The sequence below is a fragment of the Sturnira hondurensis genome, unplaced genomic scaffold (assembly GCF_014824575.4).
Source record: "Sturnira hondurensis isolate 20B ecotype Veracruz unplaced genomic scaffold, ASM1482457v3 Scaffold0016617, whole genome shotgun sequence".
Lineage (NCBI taxonomy): Eukaryota > Metazoa > Chordata > Mammalia > Chiroptera > Phyllostomidae > Sturnira > Sturnira hondurensis.
The window spans coordinates 3,888,409-3,903,070 of record NW_028089248.1 but is presented as its reverse complement, the minus strand read 5'-3'; the positions used below and the strand labels follow the sequence as shown (position 1 = coordinate 3,903,070).

Genomic DNA, 14,662 nt, shown 5'->3' with positions numbered 1-14,662 from the left:
AGGAGACACCTTCCTGCAGGGTGCCACCTCAGCAGTGGGAATCACTGGGGCGCAGCTCGGAAAAGCGGGAACCCCCACTCGGGAAGCACGGATACCAATCCCACAGGCTACAGGGAATCCAGGGGGTGACACGTGGCCGTGCGGCCAGGCAAGCTTTGGGCAGAGTCCCCAAGGTGGGGTCTGTGCTCAGGAGACGTGAGTGCCGCGATCCATGGCCATCTGCCGCACACGAAGGCTGCGCGAGCCCATGTTGAAGGGCACTGAGCAAACTGGAGGAAGGGTCTGGTGCCCTGGTGCCCAGGGCGAGCGAAGAGGTCTTTGACCGTCAGGTTCCCTCCGCCAGGAAAGGAGTGGCCTGCCCTCTCTGAGAAGGGAGGCCTTGGGGCAAGCAGGTCCCCCATACCCTGTAGTGCCACCTGAGACAGAGGGCAGGACGTGGGAGATGCCCGGCTGGGAGCTGTGTGGCGCTCCGAGGGGGGTCTCTGGCCAGACCAAGCCAGGTGGACCGTGCGTGGAGCCTGCCCAGAGTGGGCAGGCTGGCAGCCTGGGATGCAGATCAGGGTCCCCAGGGCCCGAGGTGAGAGGAGCTGTGAGGCATGAACGTGCTCCAGGGCATACGACCGACCACACTTCCAAGAGAGGCAGCCGGAAGCTACACGGGTGGCTTTCCAGGTGTGCAATGGTGCCAGCTCAGCTCGCGGGCCCCTGGGCGTACTGCTGATCTCTCCTCCGGAAACTTCACAGCTTTGTGCGCCTCTCAGCACCCCAGACACCTGGGGCAGCACAGGGAACATGCATCTGGAGGAGCCCTAGGCCCCAGGGGCAGCACTGCTGTGGGGACTGGGGGGAGGGCTTAGGGAAGTCACCTTCCCTTTCTGGGCCACTGCCTCCGTGACGGAGGGGGACTGGGCACCTCTGAGACCCTGACCTGGAGCTGTGTCCAGGAAACAGCGATGAGCTTCCCCCACAGTGAGCGCCCAGGCCAGTGTGGGGGGCTGCAGCCCACAAAGGCCCCATAGGAGATGGGGGCCACCGGGCCCTAGCTCCCAAGTGGGGTGAGACACCCTCACTGTCTCAGCAGGAACTCAGTCCTCAGAGCCAGGCATCAAACTAAGCCAGGCAGGGAAGTCACAGACGGGAGGCGGCCAGAGTGCCTGTCCGTTCCTGGCCTCCCACTGGTGCCAGTGGTGGCCATCCATCCCGGAACGCCTGACCCCACCACACCGGCCATGAGGAACTGACACAGGCAAGGCGGAGTACGGGTGGGGGGAGAGTTGCCCCAAAGATACACGGCAGTGGCTGCTTAGGGACCGTTTTCTACAAACCAGGTCCTTCGCCAGCGTTTGTGCACTTAAGTCTCACAACAGCTCCCTGTGAGTTGGATACAGTCACCCTTCCCTTGTTCCTAACTGTGCCAACGGAGGCTCCAAGAGGGAAAGCCACTTCCTGGGCACACACAGCTAGCAAGTGGCCAATGCCACCCTCCCAAGCCCCCCCTACACTAACCACTAGCCTGTACTGCCTCTCCAGGCCTTGGGTGCCAGTCCAAGGCCTGTCCCATGGCAGAAGCTACACCCCCTTCCCTAAGGTCCCCCACATACCAGCACAGTGCCAGCCTGATGGCTCCCGCTGAACCCAGGGGAGTCCCACACACTACATCGCACCTGCCACAAAGGTAAAGTCATGTCCTGAGTGGGCAGCGCCACCCCAGCCAGGCTGGTTCTGAGGCCTGGCAGCCATGAGGGTAGCTGACCTCGCTTCCCACAGGATGGCTGACGAGGCAGGCTGCTGACAGGGCCAGAGCGAAACCCTCTGGGCCAGAGACCGGCACGAGAGGAGGCTGGAGGGACATGGTGGTTGGCCTGGAAGGTGGCAGGAGGCCACGAGCCACGAGCCGAGCCCCTCAGTGGGCAGCTGTGGACACAGACCTCGTGCCCAGAGCCTCCAGAAAAGACCGAGTCCTGCCCACAACACGGACCGTAGTCCAGAGAGGCTGCTCAGACGGCTGGCCAACGGAACTGTCAGGTCACCTTCCTTGTTTTAGCCCACAAAGTCCACGGTGGCTTGTGACAGTGGCCATAGGACACACACACAGATTCTGATTCCCAAAGTGGGGTGCCGTGGGGACAAAGTCCAGGAAGTGGAGGAGCAACCCTGGGGCTGAGCAGTGGGTGGCAGCTAGAATTTGCAGCCGATAGAAAAAGCCAACGTTGCCTTCAAAAGATTGTTCAGGAACACAGATGCTAATGACTCCCAGACACCCTCTGCCTCCCCTGAGCGGGGACGGCCACCTTAAGGGGCTGCTGGACCTGCTGGACCCGCTGGACCGGAGGGAGGCAGGCACGTGCCTTTCCCCTTGAAGCCTCTGACCTCGCTGCGCACGCAGCCCGCCCTGCTGTTCCATCCCTTAGACAAATTTACTTAGTGCTGATATTGAAAATGCAATTGAGCTTGACTTTTATTGCAGAAATTAAACAAACCAGGGGAAAAAAAGGGAAGCCAGCAGAGCCCGCTCACCCGAGAGCCGGCTGTGCTCGAACTGGCTGCGGCTGGACAGCGCTGACCAGCCCCCTGCAAGGAAGGAGGGCCCCCCCCGCAACCTGCGCCTATGACGGACGCCCCAAAGATGGGGCGCTTCTAACTAGCGGAGGAGTGCAGAAGGTTGTCCCATCACCGCTGGCCTGGGCCACCCCCGCACCCCTGCCTGCCCCCACCTACTCTGAAGTCATCTCCCCAAGCCTTCTCGCAACAACACCACCAAGCCCCAGAGCAAAGGGTTCTCTGCTCAAGGCGAGAGAAAGCAAAATGCTTTCGGGGTTGAATCACTATTTTTCTTTACTCCCTTCGGGGAGCGGCGGAGCCCACATTCGGCCGCGTGCGTGGACCTGGGACCAGAAACAGCTGCGTTCTAATTACATGTAAAGTGCACCAAACATCCCTTTTATCACAGAGTGGAAATCTGTTAGCATCTGTCTCTCCTTTGTTTCTTCCACAAGATACAAGCTTGTTTCTACATTTTTCTCACCTGTAGCGGTGATTAAAATGCATTATAAATGAAAGGAGTGAAGAGACAAACAAGTTCCTCTGTGTACCGTTCTAAACTCAAATTAGAAACAGCTGTTTGCTAATTCATGCAGCGCCGTTTGGTCGTGCTCTGTGAATCAATAATAACTCGTCTTACCGCCACAGAAATTTGGGGATAATCCATATATTCAACTCGGCATTGGGGTCTGCGGGCGGGATTGCGGTGGCAGCCCCTCCGGCTCCCTTTGGGGGTCATGAGGGGTCTCAGTGGGCACCCTGGAGATGTCATCTACCACTGCCTAACAGAGAGCCCCAAACTTGGAGTGCCTGGTACCTCTCCCCCAACCTTGGGGGCCTTGGCAGGACCAGAAGAAAACCCCAAAATAGTCTCTTCACCTCCTCCCCTCTTCCAGAGCCACTCCCCAAAATAAAAGATAAATCAACTCTGATTAAACACAAACCACACACATCCTCCAACTGCCGGAGGGAACAGCAAGATTAAAAGTCTAATTGGTACCCGTTGCCATTTAAAACTATTAAGTTTAGGCGAAGCTTTTCTGTAGGAAAACAATCCTTTGACTGGAACTGAGCCTGTCTGGGTGGCGTTCTTCCGTGCCCTGCGTTTTAGCGGCACACGTCAGCGCTACAGTCTGGAAGTCTTCAGAGCGTGCAGGCATCAGCCAGCGCCAGGGGGGGAAAGGCACGTGGCAGCCGGAGCTGCGCCCCCCCCCACCCGGGGCTTGGAGAGAGTGGATGTTCTTTCTGCTTTGAGGGGAGAGAGGTGAGCAGCACTTCTGGAAGCCCATACTGCCACTGTGGCATCCCAAACCTGCTCTGTCCTGGCTAACATGCCTTCAAAGCCACTGCCTCCAGGAAGCCTTCCTGGACTCCCTCTACCACCATTGGTATCCCTCCCAGACCTCTGGGCTCTACCACTGGGCCACTGCTGACCCTGAATTGTGGATCTTGGTGGCACAATTTTTCAGCCCTTGGGGCGCTCCCGTACCCCGTGCATCCTTTGAGGTCTGGGACACGAGCGCACCAAGACACTTCCTAAACTTCAGACTGAAATAACCTCCCAGCATCACCAAAGGCAGAGCCTTCTGCGCGTGCTGGGCATAGTGCCAGTCTCTGCTTAAGCTCAACCTCGTTGAGTCCTCCCCTCCATCCTATTCGGGGACCCCATCTACACCCCCACTTACAGACCAGACACCTGCAACTCAGAGAAGGCACAGGCCCCGAGTTCCATAGCAGTTTGTGGGGCGAGTCTGGAATGGTTCCATATTTATTTCTCCAAAAGTGCCAGCAAAGCCACCCCTGTCATCAGTCAGCACGCCTTGCCCAGCCCAGTCCCTGAGCCACAGTGATTCCCAAAGAGCCCCCTCCATGGCCACTGGGCACCCAAACCCAGCCCAGACTCAGGGCCCAGCTCTGCCCACCTCCCGTGCACCCCCAGGTACAGGAGTGGGGGCCTCCAAGTGGCCCTGTGTGGGACCCTCTCCAGCGTCATTCATTCCAACCGGGAGAGGACAGACCCAGGCTCAGCAGGCAGAAGGCGACAGCTTCTGGCTGCAATAACACCAATGTGGGTTTTTTCCTTTGGGTTTGTTTTTAGTTTACTTTTACAGAGTCGTCTCCTTCGAGCAAGTGCAACTGGCTTTGCAGTTAAGTAAGTGAATGAGTAAGTGCAAAAAGAGAATGGATGTCAGGAAAACCACGAGGGGAACCCTGGGACCTGTGACACTCAGACGCTGCAGAAATCACAGCAGAGCGGTGCCGATGACCTGAGACTGGGACGCACAGTGCAGAAGGGGGCGTGGCCACTCCAAGGACTTTGCCCTGCAGAGCCCTGGTCACTGCAGCCAGCATGCAGAACAGGTGGACGGGGCATCTGGCCCAGGGTGAGTCCCCAGCTCTTGAAGCGTCACCTCGTCTCCCCGCCCCCTCCCCCACCCTGCCATTAGCTGGGGACCGGAGTCAAAGGTCTCCGACGCCAAAGCCCACGGTCCCTCTGGCCTGCGAGGCCTTCGGAAAGCGAACTCACCCCATCAGGGGAGGTGTGGCAGTGCACCCCCACCCCCATTCTCTCCCCCATGATGCCCGTCTCTGGGGTTTTCAAGGCTCTGCATGGGCAAAACCAGCCTGGCACAGTCTACAGGTGTGCCCCAGCCTCAACACCCACGACTCCCACATCCACACCCAGGGAGCTGGGGGCAATGAGAGGTGACACATGCACCCAGTCCCAGATCCTCCGGGGAGCAGATGATGCGAGAGGAGGTGACAGGTAAGGCTCTGGGAGCCGCTGCTGGGGAATACCTGTCCTAGGAGCCTACTGCCACTCTGGGCCCCTGCATGGCAGTCCCCAGAGCCCACCACACAGCTCCCTGAGCTCACAGCAGCCAGGGCAGGTACCAGGAGGGGTCATGGGCAGGGCATCTGGGGGGTGCTAAACCAGGTTCAGGAGGCCTCAGCAGCTCGGTGCTCCCTGGTGGAGGCCCTGGGGAGAACCAGAATTCGCCAGAATAGGGCTGTCGCCCTCCCCCCAGGTCTGGCTGGCACCCAGCAGAATGTAGCTAAGCCCACAGGACTAGCCAGAACCAAGGTGCTGTCTGTACCAGTCCAACCCACCTGGAAAGGCCCTGGACCAGTCAGACCTGGGGTGGGGGACAACCCTGCATCCCCTTTAATAACCACAAGGGTCTGATGAGGTATCCTTGCCATTCCCATTTTGCAGATGAGAAAACTGAGGCTGACAAAGGTTAAACAACACATCCAGGCACTTACGGTCCGAAAGGGCTGAGCTGGGTGTTGAATGTGAGTCTCCGGAGTTTAGCATCTGTGCTCCTACCCACGCAGGACACAGACGTGAGTCACAGAGCCTGGTGGGGAGAAGCTGGCTGGGTGACTCCGCCCAGGTCCAAGAGCGCCCTGCACGGTGCAGGCTTTCTCGGAGGACCGGGCCAAAGGCTGGGAGGGTGTGTGGCTCGGGTCCACACTCCCAGCCCAGACACCTGGGAGGCCACGAGGAGGCCGGGTTCCTGGTCTGGAGGGTCCGCCTTGCAAGGGCAAGGTCACACAGCTGTCACTTGGGTACCCAGAACCGCTGCTCTTCCGCTCAGATCCCTCCGCGGTCCAGCATCTAGAGAACCCAGGGGCCTCGCCTGTGTGGGAGGAAGGGAAACAGCCCCAAACGGAGGCTCTCTTTGCCCTCTCAGCAGCCCCGTGAGGCAGTCACGCGCTTGGTCCTGTGTCACAGACGTGGACAGGAGGGACGAAGGGCTCGCATGAAGCAGCAGCAGACGCATTCGGCGCTCGGAAGGTCTGAGTGCCCGGCCGGCGTCCCCATCCGCGCTCTTTCTGCATCTCACCGCCCGGCCCTGAAGGCGGGCAGCTGACACCCCCGACAGTGGGCCTAACCCAAGGGGGACTGGACCCACAGGGCCCTGTGGGAGCCCACACCTGGGGCATCGGCACCCAGGCACGGGGGGCGGGGGCGCAGCAGAATTGAGCCCGGTCGGAGGCACGGACCTCACCCTCCTTCGCCAGGCTGATGTCCCTGCTCCCAACCACACTCTCCCTGCCCTCGCCGCCCCGGGCTCGGTGCGCAGGAAACGCCCCCGCGGTGGCGGCCCCGGCCCGGGAATCCGAGGCCATCCGCACCCAAGGCCCTCGCTGTGCCCCTCGCCCAGGATCTGCCTGCTCATGTCATCAGCAGGCCACTGTCTGGACCTGTGCCCTGTACCCAACGTTGTCCTGCCACCTGCCTTAGGCCCAACAAGGCTCCCGACGCTGGGGTAACCCTGAGTAATTCATTATCTAGGTGAAATCGTGGGTATGAATGATGTTTGGGAATGCCCGTGAAAATGCAGCTATAGCGACGCATCAGACCCCCTAAAACCGTGCTGCGTTTCCTTAGAAGTGGCTCAGGTCCCCACCGTGGAGCCGCGCTCTGGCCTCCACTGGGCGTGGGACAGCTGCCCCTGCAGGGCTGCGTCAGGGGAGGGGCTAGACCATGATGGCCACCGGCCTGCAGGGAGGAGAGGTGGGCTGGTGGGCCCGCACAGGACCCGCAGGACCCTGCGCCCCTCGCCAACGTGCCGGCGCCAGCAGCACCTCTGCTCTGTGGGTCCCACACACCCTTTATGCTCCTCCAAATCCAGGACTCCAAAGAGAAAATTTCCATTTTCCCCAGATTTTCATGTTTCCGCCTCCAAGAAAATTGCCTCATGGGCTTTGTTGCCAGGCTGTGGAGCCTTGACGCCCAAAGACGGGCCACCCAGGCTTCCGTGGGGATTGGTGCAGAGAGGGAGTGATGAGCCCGGCAGGCGGCAGCAGGCCCAGGACCACAGTGAGAAGCAGGGGCCTGTGTGGCTGGGCAGGGCTGGCGGGTCCCTCCCTGGAGGTGGCCGTGACTGGGGGCAGCCCTGACTGGATTTCCAGGTGTGGGACCCGGCGGCTCACACCCCAGGCATCAGGATGGGGCATGTGGTCTCCTGGTCCCAACTCGGCATCGTGGGCCCCAGGCACCCTGATGCCCCCTCTGCGCCCCGCCTCTGCTGACTGACCGACCATGCCTGCAGGCCACCATCTCCTTCTACTAGAACGAGGTCCTCAAGTCACCCTGCGAGGCCCCTACATGCACAGACACGCCCGGACATCATCTCCAGGCACGGCCTTCACTGAGCGCTTAGTGCCCACCGTGGGGGTCTGCATGTCTGTTACTTATTTACTGATGTTATTAGTCACAAATGTTTCGCTTGTGTGGAAACATTTAAACTACATATTATCTTCTCATGAGATTCATTTCACAGAGGAGGAGCCTGAGGCTCAGATGGCTGAACAGGGGCCTCTGGGGCTGCCCAGCTAACCCCCCACTGTGCACAGGGAGACACTGAGGCCCTTGAGGTCCTGCCCGCCTTTGGGGTCTGGCTGCCTGGCTCATTGAAGATGTCAGTACGGTTGGATTTATGGGACCCCCTCCAACATCCACTCACCCAAGAGGAGGCTGAGAAGACGGATATGACCCAGTGAAGATCGATCAATCACCCAGGACCCAGGACTCACTGGTCACCCTGTGGGTGTGATGACTTCCTTCTCCCAGGGCATCTGGGAGGGGGAGGTGCTACCCCCAGCCCAGCTCCCCGGAGCAGAATCCCCCGAGGGCAGCACAAGTCTCGATCCACACGTCCCCGGGCACAGAGTGGGTCCGCCACATTAGCTGAATGCTCCACGAGCGAATGAATGAATGAGGTTTCGGCCGGGCCATCAGCCAGTGCCGGGCACAGGGCTGGAAACAAGCCCTGTGTGCCTTACATCAGCCAGCCCGGCATCGAACAGCTCTGCAGTCGTCCCTGCTCGTGTCCTCCTCATTCCTAATGACAGAGATGTCATTAGGGTCCCCAACAGGTACGCTGGGCTCAGACCTGCCTGGAGACAACACTGAGTAGCCCCTAATCCCAGGAACCCTGGGAGCCCTCACAAGATGCCTGGCAGTGCCTGTCTGCTTGGTGCTTGAATACGTGAATGGATAAATGACCAGGTGCATTTCAGGTCCCGGTGAGAGGAAGCACCTGGCTACTGTGGCGTGAATGCATGAAGGACGGATGGATGGAAGGATGGATGGAAGGATGGATGGATACAAGATGGACAGAGGGATGGATAGATGGTGGGTGAATAATAACTAGATGTTGGATGGGTGTATGGATGGATGGAGATTAGGTAGGTGGAGGATGGATAGAGGGATGATGGATGAATAATAGATGGGTGATGGATAATGGATGGACGGACAGACAGATGCGTGAATGACAGCTATGGGATGGACAGATGTGTACAAGAGTGAATGATGGATGGGTAGGTGGTGGATGGATTAATGGATGAAAGAAAATACAAGCTAATGAGAAGGAAGGTTGGAGGATGCGCTCCAGGGGACCTCTGTGGGGGGGTGGGCTCTCGCCTTGGGAGGGAGGAGGCTCCAGCTGGAAGTCGAGGAGTTAATGAGTTTGACCACTGGCTTGACTGCCGGGGCCCAGAGGGGCCGCCTTCTGCAAAGCCTGTCCAGTGTCACCAAGGTCCCCGGGGGGTCCGCGCATTGTGGCAGAATGCAATTAGTCCAGTCTTCAGTGCGGCCCGCATTCGTCATTCTTCTATTTGAAAGGACATCTTGGGGACAGGGTGAGAGCAAGGGTATGTGGGGGGGCGGGGGGCAGGGATGCAGGCAGAGCTCGGCTCCTGCCTCAGCCTCAGTCCCCGGAGAAATGGAATCCAAACAAAGGAGACACTGGGGGTGGGAGGGAGGGGAATGGGGTGGCTGTTATTTATTCAGACCAGAGCACAACAAATGAATAGATTTACTAAGATAATAAGCTGAGACTCCATGCTCTTAAAGGTACAGACTCAGCAATGTGATGGGGGGGGCAGCGAGGGGGGTTGTATTTTTGTCTATGGAAGGGGACACCCCTCAAACGGATGGGTGAGGATGTACCTGCGTGTGTGTGTGTGAGCAAGCATGCACACGTGTGAGCATTCACGTCTTCCCCACCGGGCGCCCCCCAAAACTCCCCTCTCTCCCAATTACCCAGCAAGCAGGCCCCCCAGCTGGGAACACATGGGCCAGCAGCCCCCTGTGAGATTTTCAGGGAGGAAGTTGGGCAGCCGGGCACACACATGTGACCCCTTCCTGACTGTGCTGCCCTGGGTCTGTCCTTCCCCCGCAAAGGGCCGACTGTGAAAAGGGGGCACTGTCCGCCCATCTTGGTAACTCCTTGCCTTCATTCATTCGTGCATTCATTCATTCTCCAGGCATTCACTGAGCACCTAGCCCCGGCCAGGCTTTCTTCAGGTCCTGGGGCAGCAACCCCCCCCCCCCCGGGGAGGCCCTACCCCATGGAGCCTGCAGCCAGGGGCATCAGAGTGTGTCCAGGAGGCTCAGGAGCCAGAGAAGCCTGGGTTCACACCTCGGCTCCACCTCGGGCCAGCTGGGTGACCTCGGATACGTTACTGGACCTCTCTAAGCCTCACCAAGGGGACAAACAGGCAGAGAACACCTCCTGCCTCCTCTGGTTGGGGTGAGGATTAAACCGGATAATCCAGGTTAAGCACTTTGGCCCAGCGCCGGGCACTCGGGAAACGCTCAATGAACGCATTACCGCGCGTGGTTTCCAGATCAGTGGCAGCAAGAGGTCGGCCGCAGGGCTCCCCGCTCCTGCCGAGCCAGACCTCCCACCCTTCCACGTCCTCACAGCACCCTTCCCCGGTCCGGAGGAGGGGCCGCCGATGTCACATGACAGAGAAGGCCGCCCCCACAGCCTTCCCACTGAGCCCATCATGGAGCCCAAACACAGAAGGGACCCCCCAGGGGCCCCAATCTCCCCCCAGCTCAGTATTTAAATCCCTTCTGTGATGAGGTTTGGTTCCTTCCAACGACAGGAAACTCATTCCCTTGGAGCTTCCTTCGCCAGAAGAAACAATGCCATCGTGAGCCCTGAGGGAGGACCTGTGGGCCACTTCTCAGGAACAGGAACGACAAGAGTCCTCCCACTGTCTCCCACAAGGAGATAGAAACCACCACCGTGGCCTGGCAGCCATTTTTTTTAAGTGACATTGCCACTCCACCCATTGAGTCTTTCACCAAATGTCACCGAAGGGCTGCTGTCCTGCCAGCCCAATTCCGGGCTCTGGGCGTGGGGTCGTGAGTCCCCCAGAGGCCCAGCCCTCGAAAAGCCTACACGGCAAAGGGAGGAGGCTGCTAACTAAGCGGCACGTGTCCTAGGTCAGGGGGTGCCAGGAAGAAACGGGGAGAGCGGCAAGGAAGGAGAGCGAATAGGTGGGATGCCACCTACACAGGTGACAAGCTGACACCTGGGCAGAGCCCCAAGGCGAGCAAGGAGGCAAGCCACAGCTCCAAATCAGAGCGGGCCACTGTGGGCACGTTCCAAGCCTCCAATTCCCACCATGCCCACACGACGCCCAAAGAGTGAAGACACGTGTCCCGCCTTCAGAGATCACACAGGTCAAGAGACTCATTCCCGCAGGGACCTCGAATCCCACCCCGGCATCGACTCACTGTGTGACCTGACGCTGGTCTCTCAACCTCTCTGGTCTCGGTTTCAGCAACAGCTCATCAGGGCTGAGCATCCTCCAAGGAGGCAGTGCCAGCCCAGGGCCCTCCCTCCCACACTGTGCAAGACGCACCCACCTCGCCGTTCTCATGCCCGCGCCAGCAACGCCACACACGATTGGTACTCTTGCCAAAATAGCTATTAACCCAGTAGCCAATAATAACACGTTATCCTCTCAATTTGCTTCTGAAACGCCGTGTGATCGCGGAACCCAAGTTAGCCATCTCGGTAGCTTGGTTACAGCAGAAACAGAGAAGAACTCGCCAGTTCCTTCCGGAGGAGAAGGCTGGCCACCAGAAACCGCCACCTGCCTGCCATGGAGGGCCCCCCGGCAAGGCCCCCCGGCAATCACATTCTGGTGGCCCAGAGTCCAGGGGCCCGTCTGGATAATCCTCTTGGCACCTCCACGGTCGCTTTGTGGGTTGCACGTTCCGGTCCAGACGCCCGCAATCCGGAGGCCTCCGTCTCCTGGCCAGGGACCATGGTCTGGGAAGTGGGGCAGACGGGGGGGTGTGCGAGGGGCTGGGAGTCCAGGCACTGAGGGGCCAGCAGGCACTGAGGGGCCAGCAGGCGCTGAGGGTCTCACCAGCCCAGAGGGCACACAAGCCATCATCAGAAATACAAGCCAGTCCTCCTCGCAGGAGACAGGGGCCAGGAGGCCACCCGGTGGAGCACTCAGAGAAGGACAGGGAGAAGCAAAAAGGAGAGCCAGACCCAGAAATCGGGGTGCTCCCCAGGGGCCCGCCCCACACACACTGCAGGCGGGATGCAGGCCTGCCCTGGCCACCAGTGCCCCCCAGCCCCTCGCTTTCCCTCTTCCTCTCCAGGAAGAGTCTCCTTCCCCCTGGTTGGAGTCCACCTCACTTCCCGATGAGTGGGGAGCCTCTACTGGGATTCCTGGCGTCCAGTGCAGACACCCGCCTGTTTTGTTCATTCTTCCCTCCAGCCCTGCCCCCCCTTACCTCGTCCCCTGCTCCCCGGGGTGCCCCAGGACAAGCCTGCAGATGCTCCTGCTCCCAGCACCCAGCAGCGAGCAGGCGAGGGTTGGAGAGGCGCTTCCCACTGCCCCCCAGGTGACCTCAGCCCCGGGACACACGCCCACCCTCAGCCTCAGCCGGGAAGGCCGAGGGTGTGATCCTGCCACGGAGCTTGGCGGAGCATCCAGCTAGTGGGGAAAGAAAGGGCCTCGGGGAGGGGGGGTGGGAGGAGGAGACAGGAGGCCAAAGGCTCCGCCATTGGGCCAGATGTTGACCCAGTTGAGGGCCCCAGGCCCCAGGGGCGCCAGGGAAGCTCTGACTCCCCCACCAGCTAGGGGTTTCTTCTAGAGATGGGGGAGGGGGTCTGGGCCAGCTCTGCTCCAATGCCTGTTCCTGGGGTTGAAGGAGAAACAAACACTGAGACAGCCCAGGGGCTGCCAGGACGGGGTGGGGGCGAGCCCCTCAGAGGCCCCCGGGCGGGGTGGGTGGGGTGCCGTCTGCGGGAAGCAGCTCTCAGCAAATGGAAACCAGACCTCAGAAACGGGCTGGGCCACAGGCCCTGCGCAGCTCCAGGGAAAACCCTACTGCTGCTCGCTGCAAGGTGCCCCAACCCACGCGAAAGGCCGTGCCCAGCACCCACGAGCAGGAAGGGGACCAGGCAGCTCAGGCCAGACAGCAGTGGCCTTGGGCTGCAGCCGCACGGTCCCTCCTCCTCTGTCTCTGAGCCCCCCTGGCTGTGGGCACAGCCCCCCAGGCTCACGGGAGGGGTGGGGTGGGGAGCTTCCAGCAGAGCCGGGCCAGAGCTGCATCCAGGGCCTGAGATCAGGGTCACGCCGGGCCAGACACACAGGACTTCCCCTTTCCCACCACGTCCATTTTTGAAGACTCAGCACTGACTTCTCACCCCACAGCCCAGGGACACGTGACAGGGGTTGGTGTGGAGTCCACGGAGTGTGGCTGTCCTCCACCATTCACTCCTTCAGTCATTCACCCCTTCATTTAGCTGCCAGATGTCGGTGATGTGGCTACCAGCCACCGAGCATCTTGGTACGGGGGTGGGGTACGAGGAAACACCGCGCAGGCTCGGGCCTCGCCCTGTGGGGCTCACAGCCTCGAGATGGAGACAGACGTCCTCTACGTTGTGACATCTGCTATGACCAGTGACGTCTGTGGGGCCGGGCTGGGGTGCAGGAGGGCTTCCTGGAAGAGGCAGCCCCTGCACTGAGACCAGCAGGATGAGTAAGAATGAGCCAAGGAAATTCGGCCAGGGTGGAAACAGTCCAGGCGGCGGCAGTGGCAGCGGCACATGCAAAGGCCCGGCGGTGAGACTGAGGTCCGGGGCCACTTTCGGTGAGTCTCATCTGCCCACACTCAGCGGGGCTGTGCGTCCCCCACCCCACAGTCTTGGGGAGCCCCCCCACCGATGGCACCTCTCTTAGCTAAGCCCTACATTCGAGCCGCTCTTTCCCAACTCAAGACCTTGTTTAAAATGTGTTCATATCTTTATTTTTAAAGGGGGATGGGAAGAGAAAAGGGAGTCATGAAGGTCTCTTTATTTCCAGAAGAAAAAATTAGTAACTAGAGCCCCCACAAAAAGGACACGGAGAGGCCTCCACATCTGTAACCACTGGACAAATTAAAATGAACTCATTGAACCAGCTCCTAACGGCTGGGCCGGGGCCGGGCCGGGCCAGGCCGTCCCGCGCAGGCCCTGGGAAGCAGCAAACGCACAGCAGAAATGCGCGGGCCGGTGTCAGCTCCTCCAACAACAAAGGGCTTTTCTGCTCGAAGTGCAATCAAAACCCAGCGAAGGCCAGGGAGCCGGGACGCCCCCTCCCCCCAGACCCTGGCGGGCCCCCACCGCCTGGCCTCGTCCCTTTGAACAGCAGAATTGTTCTTTCGGCTTTTGTTCTAATTATCTGAACATGTGTGTGACTCTGTTCTACAAAGCGGTTTAACCAGCAAAGGAGGTAACTCCAGCCCCCAGCATGTGTTCCTGGGGCCCGGGCCTGAGCCCCACGCTGTCCACACATCCCCTTCGCCATCCCGGCAGACACCCCCCCCGCCAAAGGCCCACACAGATGCCCCCCTCCCCCACAGGACACACACACAGCCACACAGGCCGGGTGGTAAGTGAGCGTCCACCGCACAATACACACAGCCCTCGGCTCCCGCCTCACAGCTGGAGGTGGGGGAGGCACCCTCCCCAGACCCCCAGGAGGGCCGCCGTGCGCACACCTGAGGCCCAGGCTGGTGGCAAGGACCCTTATTTCCCTGGAGTAGTTTCTCCACGCAACCTGCCACCTGGGCTAAGCCATTAGGGCAAGTGGTGGGGAGGGGAGCGAAAGGCCAAGGAAGGGGCCAAGGGGACCGGGGCGGGGGGCACGATGCCAGGCTGAGCACAAGCCACTCCACTGCCAACGCTGAGCTCACCCTCCTGTCCTGCGGCCTCCAAGCAGCCGACCCGCAGCCGTGGGTTTAAGCCCACGGGGAAACAGGCCAGGCTGGGTTCCCATCCTGGCTCAGCCAGTCCCTAGCCCCGAG

The 14,662-nt window shown here is 60.2% G+C and overlaps 1 protein-coding gene across 3 annotated transcripts in view; it reads right to left on the bottom strand.

Moving 5' to 3' along the window:
- The window catches only part of ZNF423 (zinc finger protein 423), a 259,489-nt gene that overhangs the window by 113,829 nt on the left and 130,998 nt on the right, over positions 1 to 14,662 (bottom strand). Inside the window, exon 1 of one of the 3 annotated variants that reach the window (XM_037066364.1) lies at positions 12,104 to 12,167. The exons of the other annotated variants lie outside the window; for them this stretch is intronic. The gene's annotated coding sequence lies outside the window, so the exon portion shown is untranslated. Of the gene's footprint in view, positions 1 to 12,103; positions 12,168 to 14,662 lie in introns of those variants that run through there. 3 annotated transcript variants of the gene reach the window in all.